A 22,713-nucleotide genomic window follows, 5' to 3' on the forward strand; every position below is an offset into this window, starting at 1 on the left:
GAATATCACAAGTGGAGTTATAATTTCCTTTCTCTGTGATCTCTAATCTTGACCCTCTGCCTCCATCCCAGAGGTAATTACTAGGTAAGTTTGGTGAGTGTCCTTCAGACCATTAAAAAAATATTTTTTGGGGGGGGGTGCCTGGGTGGCTCAGTCAGTTAAGCGTCTGACTCTTGATTTTGGCTCAGGTCATGATCCCAGGGTCATAGGATAAAGCCCTGAGTTGAGCTCCGTGCTCAGCAGGGAGTCTGCTTCTCCCTCTCCTTCTGCCCCTCCCGATCCCCTACTCCCTCTCTCTCAAATAAATAAATCCTTAAAAATATTTTTCATTTTTACTTATACCTATAGAAGATATATTATTTTAACATATATTCTTAACCATAAATAGTATGCTAGTTTTGCTCTCATTTATTTTAAAAACACTATGTTTTTAAGATCTATTCATGTTGTAGCCCTAAACAGATTTAGTTTCTTTCCTTTTTCGATTCCCATTTACAAATATACTATACTTGACCAATTCCTGTATTAATGGACACCACAAACCATGAACATTCGCGTGGAGTTAGAATTGCACCCCTGGGCTACACATTAAGTGCCTCCCACACTGGCAGGGTCATTACCCATGTCCATTCGTTAAACCTACCTAAACATATGTTTTAACTTGTACACTACAGAAGAGCAATCATTGCTTCCAGACCTACTTCCAGTTGTTTGTTATTTGCAAATAGAATTTGCTTTTCAGGCCTTAATTGCCTCATTTGCAGGTGAGGGGATAAGAACAGTCCTCACCCACTTGTGATGAATTGTAAAGAGTGAACAGAGGGGCGCCTGGGTGGCTCAGCTGGTTAAGCACCTGCCTTTGGCTGGGGTCCTGATACCAGCATCCTGGGATCACAGCTGGGAGTCTGCTCCTCCCTCTCCCTCTACCCCTCCCCGCCACTCATGCTCTCCATCTCTCTCTCAAATAAATAATAAATAAATATACAAATAAATATATATTTTATTTATAAATAAATATATTAATTAATTAATTAAAATAAATAAAATAAAAAGAGTGAATGGAAATAGTTCCCAACTCAGTGAATATTAGTTAGGATTATATATACATCATACACACACACACACACACACACACACACTCACACATTTTGTATGTATACACATTTTATATATATACGCATTATATACAATTGTTATATATACGTGGGGTTTTTAGAATTACATCAGGATGATACACACACACACACACACACATATGTATCTATTAGAGTTATATCAGGATTAGTACTTGAAACAAACCTCCCAAGTTTTGGCATCTCAGTTTTTCTAACTCTGCTCCTCCCCACCCAATGAAAACAAGACTCAATTTCTTTTAACAGAGCACCAGTACTAAGGGTATTTTGGAATACTGTGTTTTTTTCAATAGAGATTCTGAATTAGAAAGATTTTTATTTATTTTTCTTTCCCAGTGGGGTTAACATACAGTGTTCTGTTAGTTTCAGGCGTACAATGTAGCGACTCAACATTTCTATGCATTACTCAGTGCTCATCATGTGAGCATACGGTTAACCCCCGTCACCTATTTCGCCCATCCCTCCACCCACCTCCCCTCTGGTAACCGCCAGTTTGTTCTCTATAGTTAAGAGTCGGGTTTTGGTTTGTCTTTTTTTCCTTTGTTCTGTTTCTTGAATTCCACATATGAGTGAGATCATGTGGTATTTGTCTGTCTCTGACTGACTTACTTCACGTAGCATAATTCTCTCTAGTTCCACCTGTGTTGTTGCAAATGGCAAGATTTCAGTCTTCTTTGTGACTGAATAATATTCCACTGTATCTATGTACACCACATCTTCGTAATCCATTCATCCGTCGATGGACACTTGGGCTGCTTCTATAATTTGGCTACTGTAAATAATGCTGGTATAGACATGGCGTACATACATCCTTTTGAATTAGTGTGCTGGTATTCTTTGGGTAAATACCCAGTACTACTATCACTGGATCATAGGGTAGTTCTATTTTTAATTTTTGGAGGAACCTCCATACTGCCTTCCACAGTGGCTGTGCCAATTTACATTCCCGCCAACAGCGCAAGAGAGTTTCCTTTTCTCCACATCCTTGCCAACACTTGTTGTTTCTTGTATTTTTTGTTTTAGCTGTTCTGACAGGTAGGATGTGATCTTATTGTAGTTTTGATTTGCATTTTCCTGATGATGAGTGATGCTGAGGACCTTTTCATGTGTCTGTTGGACATCTGTATGTCTTCTTTGGAGAAATGGTTATTGTGTTTTCTGCCCATTTTTAAATTAGATTATTTGTTTTTTGGGTGTTGAGTTGCATGAGTTCTTCATATATTTTAGATACTAACCTTTCATCAAATATGTCATTTGCAAATATCTTCTCCCACACAGTAGCTTGCTTTTTGTTTGTTAGTTCCCTTCACTGTGCAGGAGCTTAATTTGGTGTAGTCCCAATAGTTGATTCTTGCTTTTGGTTCTCATGCCTGCAGAGACATGTCCATAAATATGTAGCTGAAGCCAAGGTCCAAGATATTACTACCTATGTTTTCTTTTAGGAGTTTCATGGGTTCGAGCCTCATATTTAGGTATTTTATCCATTTGGAGTTTATTTTTGTGTATACTGTAAAAATGAGGTCCAGTTTCATTCCTTTGCATATAGCCAGCTATCTAGTCTTCCCAATACCATTTAATTAAATTGTGTGGGTTTTTTTAAATTATGTGCTTAAAAAAAATCATTGCGATCACGCAATAACTCTAATTTTATACCTTATCTTCTTCACTAGATATTAATGTTTCCCCAAGTATTCTTTAAAATATTAAAAGCTGCGGTGCCTGGGTGGCTCAGCGGGTTAAGCCTCTGCCTTTGGCTCAGATCATGGCCTCAGGGTCCTGGAATCGAGCCCCGCATCGGGCTCTCTGCTCAGCTGGGAGCCTGCTTCCCCCTCTCTCTCTGCCTGCCTCTCTGCCTACTTGTGCTCTCCGTCTCTCTGTCAAATAAATAAATAAAAAACCTTAAAAATAAAATAAAATATTAAAAGCTGTACAATATTCCATCATAAATTCGCAGTTTAACCTGACTATTCTGCTGTATTTGAACATTTAGCTATTTTTTCCTATCTGTCACTATTATAAATTTGTTAGAATTCTGATTGTTTCCTTAGGATAAATTTCTGAGAGGGAAACAACTGGGTTAACATAAATGAAAATTTTAAGGATTTTGGTACACAGTGCATAAAAAGTAGTACCAACCTAATCCCCAGCAATAATTTATTACAGCAGTCTCATGGCATTGGGATCACAGCTTAACCAGTCCCTTCTCAAAATTTTCTGTATCACTTTGAAGATGCCTGCATTTTAATATTTATGATATGAATAATAACAGTAGTAATATTAGCCATCATTTTTTTGAGGACTTGATATAAACAGACACAATACAAGCACTTTACTAACATTACTGCAGTCAGCCATTATAACAGTCCTTACAAAGGATGTGGAGCCCCAGCTTGCCCAAGGACACACACTTAGTGAGTGATGGAAACGGACTTCAAACTCCTAAGTCTATCTAACTCTAAATCCATGTTTTCATCCTGGGGTCTGCAAACGTTTTTGTTTATACAATCTATCAGTATGAATTTATGGAATAAATTCAAATATTTATTTACGTATAAATGGTAAACAAGTACTACTATGCAGATTAGGCACATTACCAAATATACACAAAAATCTAAATAAAGATGAGATTACTATAAATAAAAATTGAAACATTTTCTTACTGAATTTCTCATAAATAATTTTCTGCACCTCCTGTAGCCATCAACCCACTTTGGAGAGCACAGCCCTTAGCTGCTACACTTGTTCTTAGGTCCACCCCCTGAATATAAGCTCCACCAGGGCAGACCCCATGTCTATTCCCCAGCACTGCATCCCCCGTGTCTACAACAACTCTGGGCACACAGTTGGCACTCATGAAACACATGTTGAGTATTAGTAATTGAATGAATGATTTGGGTACAAGGTTGTGGGTTTGAAGGCAAAACCTAGAAATTAATTACATTTGTATCCCTAGTGCCAGGTACCTTTCCTAGGATATGACAAGTACCTCCATAAATGTCTGTTGAATGGAGATCCATTCAGTATTTTTTATTTATTTATTTTTATTTCTTTTCAGCGTAACAGAATTCATTGTTTATGTACCACACCCAGTGCTCCATGCAATACGTGCCCTCCCTAATACCCACCACCTGGTTCCCCCAAGCTCCCACCCCCCGCCCCTTCAAAACCCTCAGGTTGTTTTTCAGAGTCCATAGTCTCTCATGGTTCACCTCCCCTTCGAATTTCCCTCAACTCCCTTCTCCTCTCCATCTCCCCATGTCCTCCATGTTATTTGTTATGCTCCACAAGTAAGTGAAACCATATGATAATTGACTCTCTCTGCTTGACTTATTTCACTCAGCATAATTTCTTCCAGTCCCGTCCACGTTGATACAAAAGTTGGGTATTCATCCCTTCTGATGGAGGCATAATACTCCATAGTGTATACGGACCACATCTTCCTTATCCATTCGTCCATTTAAGGGCATCTTGGTTCTTTCCACAGTTTGGTGACCATGGCCATTGCTGCTATGAACACTGGGGTACAGATGGCCCTTCTTTTCACTACATCTGTATCTTTGGGGTAAATACCCAGTAGTGCAATTGCAGGGTCATAGGGAAGCTCTATTTTTAATTCCTTGAGGAATCTCCACACTGTTCTCCAAAGTGGCTGCACCAACTTGCCTTCCCACCAACAGTGTAAGAGGGTTCCCCTTTCTCCACAATCTAGTAACGAGATTGAAGCAGTGATCAAAAACCTCCCAAAAAACAAGAGCCCAGGACCTGACGGATTCCCTGGGGAATTCTACCAAACTTTCAAAGAAGAAATAATACCTATTCCCCTGAAGCTGTTTCAAAAAATTGGAGCAGAAGGAAAACTTCGACTCTTTTTATGAAGCCAGCATTACTCTGATCCCCAAAACCAGGCAAAGACCACACCAAAAAGGAGAATTTCACACCAATATCACTGATGAATATGGATGCTAAGATTCTCAACAAGATCCTAGCAAATAGAATCCAATAGCACATTAAAAAGATTATCCACCATGCTCGCTTCGGCAGCACATATACTAAAAAAAAAAAAAAAGATTATCCACCATGACCAGGTGGGATTCATCCCTGGGTTACAAGGATGGTTCAACATTCGCAAATCAATCAATGTGATAGAACAAATCAATAAGAGAAGAGAGAAGAACCACATGGTCCTCTTAATTGATGCAGAAAAAGCATTTGACAAAATCCAGCATCCGTTCCTGATTAAAACGTTTCAAAGTATAGGGATAAAGGGAACATTCCTGAACTTCATAAAATCTATCTATGAAAAACCCACAGCAAATATCATCCTCAATGGGAAAAAGCTCACAGCCTTCCTGTTGAGATCAGGGACACGACAAGGATGCCCACTCTCACCACTCTTGTTCAACATAGTATTAGAAGTCCTAGCAACAGCAATCAGACAACAAAGAGAAATAAAAGGTATCCAAATTGGCAAGGAAGAAGTCAAACTCTCTCTCTTCGCAGATGACATGATACTTTATATGGAAAACCCTAAAGACTCTACCCCCAAACTTCTAGAACTCATACAGCAATTCAGTAACGTGGCAGGATACAAAGTCAATGTACAGAAATCAGTTGCTTTCTTATACACTAACGATGAAAATACAGAAAGGGAAATTAGAGAATCGATTCCATTTACTATAGCACCAAGAACCATAAGATACCTGGGAATAAACCTAACCAAAGAGGTAAAGGATCTGTACTCGAGGAACTACAGAACACTCATGAAAGAAATTGAAGAAGACACAAAAAAATGGAAGACCATTCCACGCTCTTGGATCGGAAGAATAAACATTGTTAAAATGTCTATACTGCCTAGAGCAATCTATACTTTTAATGCCATTCCGATCAAAATTCCACCGGTATTTTTCAAAGAGCTGGAGCAAATAATCCTAAAATTTGTACGGAATCAGAAGAGACCCCGAATTGCTAAGGAAATGTTGAAAAACAAAAATAAAACTGGCGGCATCACATTACCTGATTTCAAGCTTTACTACAAAGCTGTGATCACCAAGACAGCATGGTACTGGCATAAAAACAGACACATAGACCAGTGGAACAGAGTAGAGAGCCCAGATATGGACCCTCAACTCTATGGTCAAATAATCTTTGACAAATCAGGAAAAAATATCCAGTGGAAAAAAGACAGTCTCTTCAATAAATGGTGCTGGGAAAACTGGACAGCTATATGTAGAAGAATGAAACTCGACCATTCTCTTACACCATACACAAAGATAAACTCAAAATGGATAAAAGACCTCAACGTGAGACAGGAATCCATCAGAATCCTAGAGGAGAACATAGGCAGTAACCTCTTCGATATCAGCCACAGCAACTTCTTTCAAGATACGTCTCCAAAGGCAAAGGAAACAAAAGCGAAAATGAACTTTTGGGACTTCATCAAGATCAAAAGCTTCTGCACAGCAAGGGAAACAGTCAACAAAACAAAGAGGCAACCCATGGAATGGGAGAAGATATTTTGCAAATGACAGTATAGACAAAAGGTTGATATCCAGGATCTATAAAGAACTTCTCAAACTCAACCCCCCAAAAACAGATAATCATATCAAAATATGGGCAGAAGACATGAACAGACACTTCTCCAATGAAGACATACAAATGGCTACCAAACACATGAAAAAATGTTCATTATCACTAGCCATCAGGGAGATTCAAATAAAAACCACATTGAGATACCACCTTACACCAGTTAGAACGGCCATTCAGTATTTTTTTAATATTTTGTTAAATAAATGGATGGAGGAGTAGATGAACAACAGAATGAAAAGGTTTTTTTCCCTTTTGTTTACATCTCTTAGGTTAGCATACCAAACATAAAAATACCTAGTTGAATTTATTTATTTATTTATAAAAACACCTTACTAGCCCTAAACCATGGCCCCTAATAAGAAGTACAGGTGAGGGACACCTGGATGGCTGTCAGTTAAGCATCTGCCTTTGGCTCAGGTCATGATCCCAGAATCCTGGGATCGAGTCCTACATCAGATTCCTTGCTCAGTGGGGTACCTGATTCTCCCTCTCCCTGCCACTCCCCCTGCTTGCACGCGCTCTCTCGCGTGCTCTCTTTCTCTCTGACAAGTAAGTAAATAAAATAAGATTAAAAAACTAAAAAAGAAAAAGAAGTACAGAAGGATTTCACTCACCTCTTATAAAAATAGAGAATAATAAACCTCATATTTTTAAATTAGCCCTTGCTAGAGATCAACCTAGAATAGAGATAGGAGCTTTAGAAGAAACCAGAGAGGACAGGAGATAGTTGACCAAGATACACTGGGAAGGAAAGGCCATGAACTCTTCATCCACATCTTGTTAGGTAAGGATAAAAGTATAAAACATTTGTAAAATGCTTCCCTTGAAGGAACTAAAACTATGAATCTTAATCCTTGTTAGGATGAAGGTCCAAAGCTAATAAGTTTGCAATTATTTCTTTAACTCGTCCTGCCTTTAGAAGCTTGTTAGGGCCTGAGCAACAGCCAATCTTGATCTCAAGGTTTTAGAGACTAGAGGTACAAGGTTTTATAGATGGGAAATGACATCAATCAACTCTGTAACGTCAGCATCTTTACTCTGTAACCTCGGGGTTACATGTCACTTAAATGCACTCGTTAGTACATTAAGGTGTTTTGTCTTGCATTTTCCTTCAGATATGACTGTAATAACTCATTTTTTAAATTAGCATAAATGTGGAACTTCTCTCTGTAGCCCCTCTTTGCTTATTTCCATTCCTCCGGTGGATATCGTCACCTCACCAGAACGTAAACTCCATGAAGGCATTTTTATCATTATTTATAGCCACCAGATAATAAATACTTACCATGTTAGGTCTGTATTAAGCATGATTTAAATACAATGTTTTTTTAATTCCAAGACCAACTGTTTGAAGCTGTTACTACTATCTATAACGAGGAAATTTAGTTTCAAAAAGGAAAAAAATCTGATCAAATCTTACAGCTGTATTTTTCTGACTCCTCCCTTCCCTGCCCCTCCCCTCTTTTCTTAATCTCCCTTAGTCTGGCTCCCTCTACCCCAACACCTGATGGCCTGCTCTCGGTCCTTATACTGACCTTCCCTAGCCTCAATCTAAATGAGTTCTTGTGTTATTTGATTTTATGGCACCCCGTCTGTATCCTTCATATTATAACTATTATTTATATGATTTTTTTATTTCATATCTCTTTCCCAGTGAGACCATGAGATCCACAGGAGGGAAGAAAATGCCTGTTTTGTTCACCACCATGTCCCCAGTGACCGGGTTTCAGTTAAATACTAAAAAATGAATATGAAGGGGCACCTGGGTGGCTCAGTGGGTTAAAGCCACTGCCTTTGGCTCAGGTCATGATCCCAGGGTCCTGGGATTGAGCCCCACATCGGGCTCTCTGCTTGGAAGGGAGCCTGCTTCCTCCTCTCTCTCTGCCTGCCTCTCTGCCTACTTGTGATCTCTGTCTGTCCAATAAATAAATATTTTTTTAAAAAATGAATATGAAGGGCACCTGGGTGGCTCAGTGGGTCAAAGCCTCTGCCTTCGGCTCAGGTCATGATCCCGGAGTCCTGGGATGGAGTCCCACATCGGGCTCTCTGCTCAGCGGGGAGCCTGCTTCCCCGTCTCTCTCTGTCTGCTTCTCTGCCTGCTTGTGATCTCTCTCTGTGTGTGTCAAATAAATAAATAAAATCTTTAAAAAATAAAAATAAAAATAAAATGCATATGAAGAACTGAATGAAATGGCACAGCCAAAATCAAAACCAAAGCTGTCTGATTCCAAAGCCCATGCTCTTAGTTACAATGTTGTTTCTCCAGATATATCCAGTTAAATGCTGAAACAATAGTTTCTCCCTAAACTGGATTATCTTCTTACTCTCAATATCGCTGTCTGCGAATCTGGCCATTGCAATAATGAGTGCATTTCCATAAGTAATGTCAAGGTCAAAGTATAAAAAAGTACAAATTCACAATTAAATTTTCCAAAAGAATAAATTCATAATTAAACTCTCCAATGACTTTTTGGAAGGTGCATTCTGCTTTCTACAAGTTCATAAATGTCATACAGGTCAGGTCCAGCCTATTCAGAGGCTAATATTTTAGTTGGATATAAAGTTCTATGAGGTTTTTTTTTAGATCTGTTTATGATAGCAAGAGAACTTTTCAGACTGGATGCAAGGAAAACCACAGGAAAATTAGTTAACTTCAGGCCAGATTTTAAGTGCTAGCAGTTTTTCAGCATTCCTATTGGATATGGCCCCATGGGAGGTACAGGGTTTGGCTGTCAAGGCTAATAATGAACGTGGATTTGAAAATATGTCACATATGGAATAGCTACTCTGAGAGAAATAGTGGAAACAAAAATCTTCATTGACAACTAGATGGGATATTTTATTTGGCATTATCCTATATACATCTTTTCACATGTTAAAGATTCTAGAACTCTTCCCAAATGGGATTTTTCCATTCCGTGTATTAAAAAACCCTTGAGAAATTATTATAAAGTGAAAAATTTCTCAAGATCTAACATTTTAGCTCCTATGCTGAGTTGTGTGTTTTAAACGTTAATAAATTGTTTATTCAAGCAGGCTCTTCAGAAATATTTCCCTTAAAAGGGACTTGAGTTACAGACTATCCCAAAAAAGTAATTCTCTAGCACCATAGAATTGTCTGGAGAAGTTTTAACTCCTGTGGGACTTCACTTCAGGATTCAACGGTTCCTTGTCAAGAGTAAGCAATGTTAAGATAATTTTTTCACTGCCTACCTCTTAGTAATACTTCTTTTATTACTTATTGATGCTTTCTAGACAGTGTTTCTACACAGTTTCATCTCCCTAATGTTGTAAACTTGAATAAATAGAAATATTTTCATATAGCTTTTAAGAAAATGCCAGACTACCCATTTGCCTTCATGAACAGAAGTATAAGCATTCTTCTCTACCCAGGCAGCATGATTTGGAAATCATGAACCAGAACAGACTGAAAATACTTGGCTAATTTTTGGAGCGCCTGGGTGGCTCAGTTAAGCATCCGACTCGGGTTTTGGCTCCGGGCCCTGGGATGAGCCCTATGGCATCGTTGTCTGGCTCCTTGCCTTTGTCTCCTCTGCTTTCTCCCTCCACTTGGGCTCCCTCTTGTTCTCTCCCTCAAATAAATAAATAAAAATCTCTTTAAAAAGAACTTGGTTAATTACTACCCCCCCCCCACAAAAAAGAGTCATAATGCTCTGCATTGTCATAAGGGAGTGTTCTGAAAATGAATGATTTAAAATATATAAATTTCAAAAGCATGACTTTGCATATAAATAACAAAGCCTTGGGGCGCCTGGGGGGCTCAGTGGGTTAAGCCTCTGCCTTCAGCTCAGGTCATGATCTCAGGGTCCTGGGATCCAGTCCTGCATGGGCTCTCTGCTCCGCAGGGAGCCTGCTTCCCCCTCTCCCTCTGCCTGCCTCTCTGCCTACTTGTGATCTTCTGCTCTGTCAAATTTTTAAAAATAAATAAAAATAAAAAGTTTAAAAAAAAAAAAAAAAGCCTAGAGGATTCACTGCAGAAAATTTATTCCTTTAAATTGTAGAATAAAGAACAGTCTATGCTGGAGAATCTTTCTCCCACTTGAAAGGGGATGCGTGGCTCCAGTCCCCAGAAGAAGGAAACACGACCTGCTCTTAGGTGTTGCTGGCCCTCTTGGGAACTAATCCCTGAGATGACTGGGGAGGATAATAAAAACTCCAACTACTTCCCTGGCTTCCCAGGATGGTGTCCCCGCAGATGGACGCCCGCTGGAGAGCCCTACAGGCAGCGGGGCAGCTCCTGGGAGTGGAATGAGAGAAGGGATTGAGGGACGTGCCCATGGGGCCCTCAGGTGGCTCTGCCTTCTGTATTCACTTCCCAAGCAGGGAAAGGAGACCCTACCCTGGTTCCCCATCTCCCCAAGAAAACCAAAAAGGGAGACATAGATAAGGCCGCAGATGTAAAGGGACTTGGGATGGGAATAAGCGACCTGCTGCACGGCTGGGTCTTGAGAGGCCAGAGCAAAGCCGAGGACGTCAGCAGAGACCCATATCCAAGTCCCCAAGGGAAGTCGGAGCCAGGGCAGCAGAGGACAGTCTTCCGCCCAAATGTGCCCCCACCCCACCCCCAGGTCCCAAGAGTCTCAAAACCACACCCATCCCCACCCACAGAAACTTGGTTCACCTAAGGGAGAGAGGGAGTGAGGAAAACACTGGAATACGTTCCCCTTCTAAAGGGAGGAAACTGTATCTCCTGAGTTAAGCTCAGTTGTTGAAAAAAGTATGATTTTTGCCAGCCTCGGTTACATGCTTTATACTCACTCCCTGTGTCCTCTCTGTACTCGAGGCATTCACCAGAGAGAGTTAGCTATCCTCTGCTCAATGCCCCCCCAAAAAAAAATTAAATTTAAAAGAATATCCAGATACGGAAGCAAGAAATTAATAGAAACAGGTTAAGTCGATATTGCTCAGGTTCTAGAAATTATAGGGGCAGAACCCATTGCTCCAGTAAAGTCACTTTTTCACTGCACAGGTTAATGTACTTCAGCTTCAAGAATAAATGTTATGAGAAACCATCACATGAAGAAAGGCTCTGCTTTGAAGACACTGTCCATTGAGTACCATCGTAACACTTCACGTTTGTCTGGAAGGTCATGGCCGGAAGTGGGGAGGGCTGGGGGCAAGTGGTGAGGATAGGAGTGGGTAGGCTAACTTTAGAAGACTGACTATTGCTCAGGTGGGCGGTTGTGGGAAAAAAAAAAAAAAATACCACACACTGGGTGGCCTCAAAGACAGATATTTATTCCCCACAGTCCGGGGAGGTGGGGACGTCCAAGATCAAGGTGCCAGGTGATTTGGCTCGTGGGGAGAATTCCCTTCCCAGCTTGCCGATGGCCATCTTCTCTCTGTGTCCTCAAAGAGCAGAGAGATCTCCAGTCTCTTCCTCCTCTTAGAAGGACACTCATCCCATCACAGGGGCCCAGCATCATGACCTCATCTAAACCCAGTTACCTCCTGATGGCCTCCTCTCCAAATACCACCACACTGGGGGCTAGGGCTTTGACGTGGGAATTTGGGAGGGACACAAACATATCAATGCACAATAGACAGCACGTGGAATTACCCAGAGTGGGAACAGGGGAATCCAAAGTGGAAGCAGTTGTGGGGTACGGGGCACGGAAGCAGTGGATTCACATTTCCAGTCATCGGGGATGTCTGCCTGATTTCTTCCTCCTTTCTAACAATCCCGATCCACATCTGCCCATTCCAAGTGTGGAAGCTTCCCGAGAGCTCTGGGAAGAACAGTTCTACCTCCACTGCTCTCTTTCTCCTCCTCTGCCATTGATTTACCTGATGACGCCACTGCCTTTGTATTTTCCAGAATGATTAAAAAAAAAAAAAATCTGGTCTTATACCCAGCACTGTTGGGAAATGATGCCGTTTTTTACTTTCCCTCTCTTTGAATACAGCTCCGAGAAGCAGCAGACATAAGCACACAAGCTTGGTCTACTCTCTTGCGTGAAAAGCCCAGATTAAGTACTAATGCTCCAAAGAGGACACTGAGGCCTGGAAGGGTTCAGGGATGGTCATAAGTTCTCAGCTTAATAAAACAGTGGGGCTGACTTAATGTCATATGTTCTCACTTACTATTTTATATATGTTTCTGGTATAAAATATTTTGGAAATTTTGATTAGTGTATCAATATTTCATAGAAAACTTGAGGTGCAAATGAACCTGACAACATAAAGAAACCAGACCTGGAAAGATGCATTCAGCTCATTTCAGTCAATGATATCTAAGTCTCTTCATTCCAAGGTTAATATTCTTCTGAGGCCAACAAATATTTGGTCAATAAATGAATAAAATGATGAGTAAACAATTTTCTTAATAGATGCCCTTCACAGGAAGAATTCATTCCCTTCGGATCTTTTCTGTGTTCCTGTCTGCTCCCCCTCAACCATCACATGGTCAAAGTCAATGTTTTAAAAATTCCTCTTCACACTCTCCATGGAAAACCTCTTATTTCAATGGTTGCCTTGGTAAAAAGCAAAAAAAAAAAAAAAGAGAGAGAGAGAGAGAGAAAAGAAACAAAACAAAACAAAAACTCATTTCTCTGGCCTTCCTTTAGGACTTTCAAGAACCACCTATGTGCTAAGGAGCCCCAGGTATATGATGATCCCAACCTGAAACCTCTCTGTTGGGCTCAGGATCTACATCTAACTGCCCAGCAGGTATCACCCAGACAGCCAAGACGCCTCCCACCCAACATGTCCAACACTGAACCCTGAACTCATGCTACTTTCCCCCAACCTGTTCATTCTCCATTTCAGCAAATGACAACAAACACCCACCCCGTTCCTTGAACCAGAAGCCCATACTTTACATTGTCTCTCTCTCCTTCCAGTTCCAATGCCTCCATCTTGATTCTCACACCTAAGTAACTGTTCCCTTTCCGTGTCCATCGTGCCTACCAGGTCACCTAGAATACCGCAACAGCCTCAGAAAGTCTCCCCAACCTCAGACTTATCCCCACCCTCCCCTTCCCCCCGACCAAGGTGCTAGTCCATTTGTAGCCAAAGGAATCTTTTAATTTATATATATATATATATATATATATATATATATATATATATATATCTTACTTAAAAATATATATATATATACATATATGTGTGTATATATGTATATATATATAAAAAATATATATGTGTGTATATATATAAAATATATATGTGTGTGTGTGTGTGTGTGTGTGTGTATATTTTTTTTTTTTTAAGTAAGCTCTAGCCTAACATGGGGCTCAAACTCGGGACCCTGAGATCAAGAGTCACATGCTCTATGCCCTGAGCCAGCCAGGCACCCCCAAAGGGATCTTTTTAAAATGCAGAACTAGTCAATATATCCCAAGACTTAAAATTCTCCAGGGGCATCCCTCGCCCTTAGGGCACAGTCCAAACCCCTGTAAAGTCGTGTATGATCTGACCCTTGCCTACTTCACCAGCTTCATGCCCATGACTTCTCACCTCACTGTGCTCTCCAACCACACTCCAGCCACACCGGCCTTCTGCAGACGCCTGAGTGGACTTTGCTTTCTGCTCTCCCACCCATGCTTTGTGCTGTGGAGAAGACATATCCAACACAATCACCCCAATCCTTTGCCTCGCTAACTCTTACCTTCCAAAGCTCAGCTTAAAATTCACTTCCTAGGAGAAGACTGCCCTGACCACCAAATCTGGGGAACACCTTTTTTTTTTTTTTAAATTCGTTTCAGAGGTAGAATTTAGTGATTCATCAGTTCCATGTAATACCCAGTGCTCATGGCATCCAGTGTCCTCCTCAATGTCCATCACCCAGTTACCCTATCCCCCCACCCATCGCCCCTGCAGCAACCCTCAGTTTGATTCCTAGAGCTCAGCATCTCTTAGGATTTGTCTCCCTACTTTCATCTTGTTTTTCCCTTCTCTTATGTTCATGTTTTGTTTCTCTGCATAGCAGTGACATCATGTGATATTTGTCTTTCTGGGACTGACTTCTTTCACTCAGCATAATACCCTCTAGTTCCACCCACATCATTGCAAACGGCAAGATAGTGCTCTTCCTGAGGGCTGCGTAATATTCCATCGTATATATACACCACCTCTTCTTTATCCATTTATCTGCTGGTGGACATCTGGGCTCTCTGCATAGTTTGCCTATTGTGGACTTTGCTGCTATAAACATTGGGGTGCACGTGCCCCTTCAAATCACCATGTTTGTATCCTTTGGATAAACACCTGGTAGCGCGATTGCTGGGGCATAGGGTAGCTCTATTTTCAACTTTTGCTCCTCACCTGACTTGACCTCCCTTTGGCACGTGCCAGACAAAGCGCGCTCTGCTTGAACTCTCCTCGCTCCTCTTCCCCCGCTCTCTGCATGGCTCCCTCCTCTGACTCACCCGGCCCTCCCGTCTCAGTCCTTCCTACAGCTCTTCCTCCTTTACCACCCCTTAACTTGTTATTCTCTGGAGTTCTGTCCTCAGCCCTCTGTCACCGGAGACACCTTCTCTGGCCAACTTCCTGCCCTGTTGAGGTTTCAGCCATTCCCAGCGTCCGATGGCCCCCAAACCTGCGCCTCTAGCTAGAGATGCCCGTTTCCAACCACCTACTGAACATCACCGCATGCCCAGCTGGGGGCTTCAAAGCCAACATCATCCCCCCGCCACCACCAGAAGCCAAACTTGCCCAGCTACGTCCTCGCCCCTGGTCTACCGGAACGCCCTGTATAATTGTTCTCGTATTTCCTGCAAGATCCTCATCTGACATCACGTCTTTACTCCAGGCATGCTTTCTGCCACCCTTTCTTAAACTTGGATGTGTTACCATTTACCCTTTAGCTCAGCAGTTAGGAATAGCACCTTCTACTTTGTCACTCCATTCATTGTGGGCACATGTCTCTTAAGTTTCATTTCAGGGTGACAGAAAAGTTGCAAGAAGAATCCAATTAACCCAAGTATATGCTTCCCTTGGATTCAGCAGCCGTGAGAACATTTTGCCACATCTGACTGATTCCTTTCCCCATGCGCTGACTACAAGTATGACTGCTGAACCATGGGTAATTGGCTGACATCATGGCCCCTTCACCCCCCAAAACTTCAGCACGTATCTCTGAAGAGCATGTACCTCCCTTTGCATAAAACAGTCAAATTTAAGGATTTTGACAATGACATCATAGCATTCACTGATTACCTCAGGAATGTTCCTGGGAGCCCCTGTACCTGCCTCACATGTGTTGTCGAGCACCTGTCGAGCAAAGGGTCCTCAGCCTCTCTCGGACTTTCCTAACATCAGTGACGAGATGAATGGACCCACGGCTCCTAACATGGTGCACTGAGAACCCAACATCTCTCATAGAGAATGACCACGGATGCCAGAAAGGATTCAGCTCAGTCTATGAGGGAATGCTGGACTGGACATACCCCAGCTGAGGGACGGTCTATGAGCTGGGCCCTTTCTAAGCACATTGCCCTCATTCCTGCCTAAGGGCCAGTAGCTGCCCCTGTGATGACTGAGAACATTCCTTCTTGGGATCATTCACAACTCGGCACAAACATCATCTCCTTAGGGCGCCCTCTCTACCCGCCCTATCCAAAGTAGACCTCACCCTAAGCCCAGCCGGTCTCGAACCTGGTACCCTGCTTTAGCTTCTTGTTAAAGCATTTACCACTCTCTTTTTTACTGCAAATTACCTTGCTTACCTATTTACTTTTTTGTTATCTATTTCCCCCAAAAGAATACAACTTTTATGAGAGCAAGACCTTATTTAAAAGAGCACCTGTTTGGGACACCTGGGTGGCTCAGTCAGTTAAGTGTCTGACTTTAACTCGGGTCATGATCCCAGGATCATGATCCAAGGTCCTGGGATCAAACCCCACATTGGGCTCCCTGCTCAGCAGGGAGACGGCTTCCCCCTCTCCTCCCCATTCCTGCTCTCTCTCGCTCTCTCTCTCTCCCAAATAAATAAAATCTTTAAAAAAAAAAAGGAAGGAATTTCTGTATCTTCTGTTCCTAACAGAGACCCTAGGATGCAGTGCAAGATTGCCAAAAGAGGTGACTAGCACGACGCGTGATTCACTAAGCAGAATACTTATGACTGGGATTTCCTCCCAACTCCTGACTTTTGCTCACTCCAAATGTTCACAGGATGTCAGCATCACGACTTCCTCTTCCTATTCCATTTCTTTTACCCTGAAGTAGGAGAGTAGAAGTAGGGAAATGTGACAATTATACTCAAATATAAATATTTGCACAAATAGTGAGGTTAAGCTATAATGGCCTGACCATGCTGAGAAATTAATTTCTGTATGGAGTTTAACAGGAAAGATTCAAGAAGGAAATCACAGGATAAATTCAAAGAAAAGGAAGTTATTTCAGTCACTCGGGAATATAAGGTATATATTTGGTCTTTTAACCAATATTTAAGACATTTTATTCAAGCACTCTCTATACATGTCAAGAGAGAAGTCACGATCAATAGTTACACTGGTGTCAGTAAGAAAAATATGGTGCTACTGGTCCCACTTCTGCAACGCCTTTGAAGTTCTCTGCCTTAGATCTAAGCCACCAAAGCACCAATTTCTAAAGGAAAAAAAAAAAAACTGGAAACAAAACAAAGAGGGAAAAAAAACACACCTTAGGTGAAGTACATAGCATAAATAATTCCTAGTACAGCGAGCATTACTCCCTTTTTCAAGTTAAGTTTGTCCTTGAACATAGAAAAAGACTTTATTATGAGTCAACTTAATTCAAGTACAAACCAAGGAGCACTCACTATTGTTTCAAATACACTACACACTGTATTTGGTGACATTAACTAAACACATGCTCATTTTAAAATATGCAAACAAAAACTTGCCCTGTTTGGTGTCCAAAAAGCTCTCCTACTGGTCCTTTGAATGCTTTCTCTCAGGCTGCGTTCTAAAGCCAGGGGGTCAACAAATGATTAGGTAACAGGAGAAACCAAGTGTTGGCAGTTAAAATCAACAAAGTGAGATATACAAATGAATCAACTGGTTATCATTTATTTTTTTAAAACATTTAATTCTGAAATCATTTTAGACTTAGGGACGCCTGGGTGGCTCAGTGGGTTAAGGCCTCTGCCTTCGGCTCAGGTCATGATCTCAGGGTCCTGGGATTGAGCCCCGCATCGGGCTCTCTGCTCAGTGGGGAGCCTGCTTCCCCTTCTCTCTCTGCCTGCCTCTCTGCCTACTTGTGATCTCTCTCTCTGTCAAATAAATAAATAAAATCTTAAAAAAAAAAAAGGTTTTGAAATCATTTTAGACTTAGAGAAAAGTTGCTATATCTGTATATCCTTTTCCCAGATTCCCCAACATTAATAACTAGGATAAGCAAGGTACATTTATTAAAACCAGGAAACTAACATTGGTAAAATACTTATTCACTAAGCTACCAGTCTTTCCACTAATGTTCTCTTTGTGGTCCAGAAACCAGTCTAGGTCCCCACATCGCATTTAGTGTTGTGTCTTCTTAGTGACCTTGACACTTTTGAGTCCTGTCAGTTATTTTATAGAAAATTCTTCTAGCTGGATGTGATTAATGTTTTTTGATCAGACTGTCATCATCTACTTTTGATAACAGAAAGTCCTTATTTATTTACAAGGGAAAAACATGTAATTACTGATCTAGTTCAACCCCTACCAATGGAGTACATTTTCTAGGATTTTGTCCAATTAATTAATTCCTAGTCTGAAGGTGTTTTTTTTTCCCTTGGACAAAGAGAAAAAGGCGTCCTGTTAACTTCCACAGCCATATCCCAAATATCTTATACACTTTAACTCTTCTTCACAATGACTTTACCAAGTCTGGGTCTTTAGTTTTTTTAGTAGCTCTCTTACCAAATTTTTGCCTGGTTGCTATTCAGATAGTAAGAGAGGTATGTTGGAGAAGTTCCAGCCTAATTTGGATTCGTCTATATGTCCTTATAGATTTTTGTTCCTGTTAATTTTTATCTTGCATATTTGAACACCAAGTTTTGATGCTATATTATTGCATATACATTTAGAATTCTTACACCTTCCTGTGAATGAAAATTTTTATTATTATTAGATAGTGAAATAATTTGTATCTTGACTCTCTTTACCCCCAATAATGTATTTTTGCCTTAAAAGTATTTTGTATATTATTATATCTAATCAGCTTTCTTTTGCTTATTTCTTGCCTGATGAATTTTTTCTTAAAATTTATTTATTTATTTTAGAAAGAAAGACAGTTGGCAGCAGGGGTTGAGGGGCAGAGGGAGAGAGAAACATAAGCATACTCCGTGCTAAGCCCGGAGCCCATGTGGGACTCAATCTCACGACCCGAAGACCAGGACCTGAGCCAAAACCAAGAGTCAGATGCTCAACCAACAGTGCCACCTAGAAGCCCCATGCCTGATGAACCTTTTTGTACACTTTGCTTTCAACTTCTCCATATACTTTTGTTTATATGTCTTTCATAAATACCATATACCTAGATCAAAAAAAAAAAATTCAATCCGACAATTCTGTCAGTTAACTTAGCATTTTGTCCATTCTCCTTTATGGTAATTCCTGCTATATTTATATTTATTTCCACCGTCAGTTTGTTTTTTGTTTTTTTCACTACTTTTTCTGTTTCTTTTTCTCTTTCTTGGCTTTTTTGGGGAGCTTTGGGCTTTTTTCTTTATACCTAGAATAAGGAGGCTTCTAACTTAAATTCCTATGAAGATGTGTGATTAGAGTCGTATCTTTTCTTAAACTTGAGTTTGATTAAAAGGAGGCATGGGAACAAAAGAGGAAACCAGAAGAGGGAAGAAATGATTCTTTAGAAAGTAGAAATGGAGGGGCACCTGGGTAGTTCAGTCGATTAAGCATCTGCCTTAGGCTCAGATCATGATCTCAGGGTCCTGGGACTGAGCCCCACATGCTTCTCCCTCTTTCTCTGCACCTCCCCCTGCTCATAGCTTCTCTCTTTCTCAAGTAAATGACTATCTTTTTTTTAAAAAACTATTTTTAAAAAGTATAAATGGATACCACCTTATACCCATTAGGATGGCTACTATGAAAAGAAAAAAGATAAAAGAAGTGGGAGGCAGGAAAGAAAAATATAAGTGTGGGCAAGGATGTAGAGAAATTGCAACGTTTGGGCATTGCTGATGGCAATGAAAAATGGTCCAGCTACTATGGAATCCAGTATGGTAGCTCCTCAAAAAATTAAAAATAGAATCGCCATTATCATCCAGCAATCCCAAAAGAATTGAAAGCAAGGTCTTGAGCTATTTGTGCAGCCACAATCAAAGTGAATTCACTAGAACCAAAAGGTGGAAACAACCCAAGTGTCTATGCACAGATGACTGGATAAACAAAACATGATATATACATATAATGGAATATTATTCAGCCTTAAACGGAAATGAAATTCTGCCATGCTACAAGATGGATGAGTTTTGAGGACATTATGCTAAGTAAATAAGGCAATCACAAAATGACACTGTATGATTCCCCTTACATGAGGTACCTAGTGTAGTCAAATTCAGAAACAGAAAATAGAATGGTGGTTTCCATTGCCAAAGGAGAGAAAGGAATGGGGAGTTATGGGTTAGTGGGTACAGAGTCCCAGTTATATAAGATGAAAAGGGTTCTAAAAATAAAAAAGAAAACAGTTCTAGACATGGACAGTGGCAATGGTTGCAAAATAATAGAAAGGTAATTACTCCACTGCACCATGCACGTAATATGGGTAAGGTGGTCAAGTTTATGTTACATGTATTTTTTCATAATTTTTTTAAAAGTGGAAATAGTGGGGAAATAAAGGGAAAACTGACTTTCCTTCCTTCATCATTATAGAAGACCATCTCCAGGGCCATTGCCCTGATGACTTACAGATGATACAGTTGATAAACGGAGTTGCTGTTTATATTTTCTTCTCACAACAACCCCATCGGACAGTTAATTCACCTGTTTTACAGAGAGGAAAGAGACTTGCTCAAAGCCCCAACAGTGCTATTTAATGGAGACTCCACTTTGGTTCAGGTCTTCTAGGTATGTGAAAACACTGAAAGAGCAAAGCCACAGGACGTCTGTGCCCTCTGATCTCAAATGCAATCACTTCTTACCAAACGACTGCTGTAGCTTTTTGCTCACTGGTATTATTTTAATAATTTAGTAACATTTTTAGGCTTTCACACCTTCTTTCTTTTTTTTTTCCATGCCTTATTTCAAATGCACAACAGAGTTACACTGTTCTGCTCAAAGTCCTATTTGTAAATTTCTTGGAAGCATGTTTCCCTCTTCCCTGCTTGAGCTGTTAAACTTCAAGTCATGTAACATTGCTCTCAGTATTCATCACGTTTTCTAGCCTAGTAAAGGTCTGCTGATGATTTGATTAGAGGCAAAGCCAACTTGAGAAAAAGGCCACATTAAATCTGGGTCATGGGTGATAGCCATGGAAGCCAACTGTTTCTGTATGTTTTTCTTGATGGTGAACTCTTGATTCTTCACTGAGAGCAGAAACTGTGAAATTCATTTTTTTTAATCCTCAGTACCTCACACAAAGCCTCAATTACTGATTGTTGAGGTGGTGACTGAGGTCTTATTAATGGAGGTGTCAGTGATGACAGGAGTGGGGTGGATGCCAAGACAAATTCCAAAAGTTATAGAGAATAAGAATAGCTAATATTAATAAGCACTTACTCTATCAGTCTGTTGGATAGATTAGATATATTAACTGTGAAATCCCAAAACTATCCTGTGTGGTAAGGACTCTGATCCCATGATTTCAGATGAAGGAACTACAGCTCAGAGACATGAGTAATTGTTTTTGCCCCTGTCATCACAGATAATAAGGGGTGTAATCAGGATTGCTTGAACCCCAAACTAGTACCTTTGGTCTCTGCAGCATTCTGTGTCCTCATAAAGTTGCATACAATTGTATTTTAGTCTGTTTTTCAGTACATGATGGTGCGGTAAGAAAAGGACTAAACTTACAAAAGAAACATATTTAAGTCCCAGCGACAGCAGTCACTAACTAAGCAAACCATTTTCACATCCCTATAATGGGAAATTCTTATCTTGCCTACCTGAGTTATAAGATCGTCTCAGATGAAGTATTTAGCAAACTGAAAAATTAACTTTAATAAATGCTGCTCTTTCAGTTTCTACTTTGAGTGTAAGATTTAGGTCTTTCGGGTCAATTAAAATCTTGGACTTGGTGAATATTTTCCTCTTTTTTAATAAAGATTTTGTTTATTTATTTAGAGAGAGAGCATGTGCGTGCAGGGGAAGGGGGGCGCCAAGGGAGAGCCGACTCTGAGCTGAGCACGGAGCCCCACTCGGGTTCATTCCCATGACCCTTACATCGCGACCTGAGCCAAAATCAAGAGCTGGACACTTAATCAACTGAGCCACCCAGGCACCCCGACTATTTTCCTTTTATGTAGTTAGTAAAATTTATCTTAAAAATCTCAACATGCATCGATAAGATTATTCAATATGATCACATATTTATTGCCAAAACTTTTTTTTTTCACTTTTACTATGGAAAACTCTGGCAAATACCACCAATCAGGATCACCAAAAGTGGGACAAAGTGACATCATGTACCTCCTGGTGTAACACACTGAGACATACCACTTTATAGTATTTCTACCAAAAATCTAGTATATGTGCTGCCAAAGTGAGCACTGTACCAAAAATCTAATGAAAAACAATCAAATGAACTCATTCTGCAAGACAAATGACCTGGACTCCATAAAAATATCAGTATCATCAAAGACAAAGAAAGATTGAGGAACTATTTCAGGTTTATGAAGACTAAAGACACATAACTAAATATAATGCACAATCCTGACATGAAAAAATATTCTGCAGTATATGGCATTATTGGGACAATTAGCAAAATTTTTGTAGCTAGTGTACATTAGGCAAAGTTACTGCAGCAATGTCAAACATCCTGGGTTTGATCACTGCATTTTGGCTGGAGAATGCCCTTGCTCTTAGGAGATACCTACTAGAATATTTGG

General features: G+C 40.4%; 1 protein-coding gene across 1 annotated transcript in view; it reads right to left on the reverse strand.

The window, feature by feature from the left end:
- CCDC170 (coiled-coil domain containing 170) overlaps positions 1 to 22,713 on the reverse strand; it is a 98,819-nt gene that overhangs the window by 74,539 nt on the left and 1,567 nt on the right. The gene's annotated exons all lie outside the window — the stretch shown is intronic.

Source organism: Martes martes (assembly GCF_963455335.1).
Source record: "Martes martes genome assembly, chromosome: 6".
NCBI classification, from domain to species: Eukaryota; Metazoa; Chordata; class Mammalia; order Carnivora; family Mustelidae; genus Martes; species Martes martes.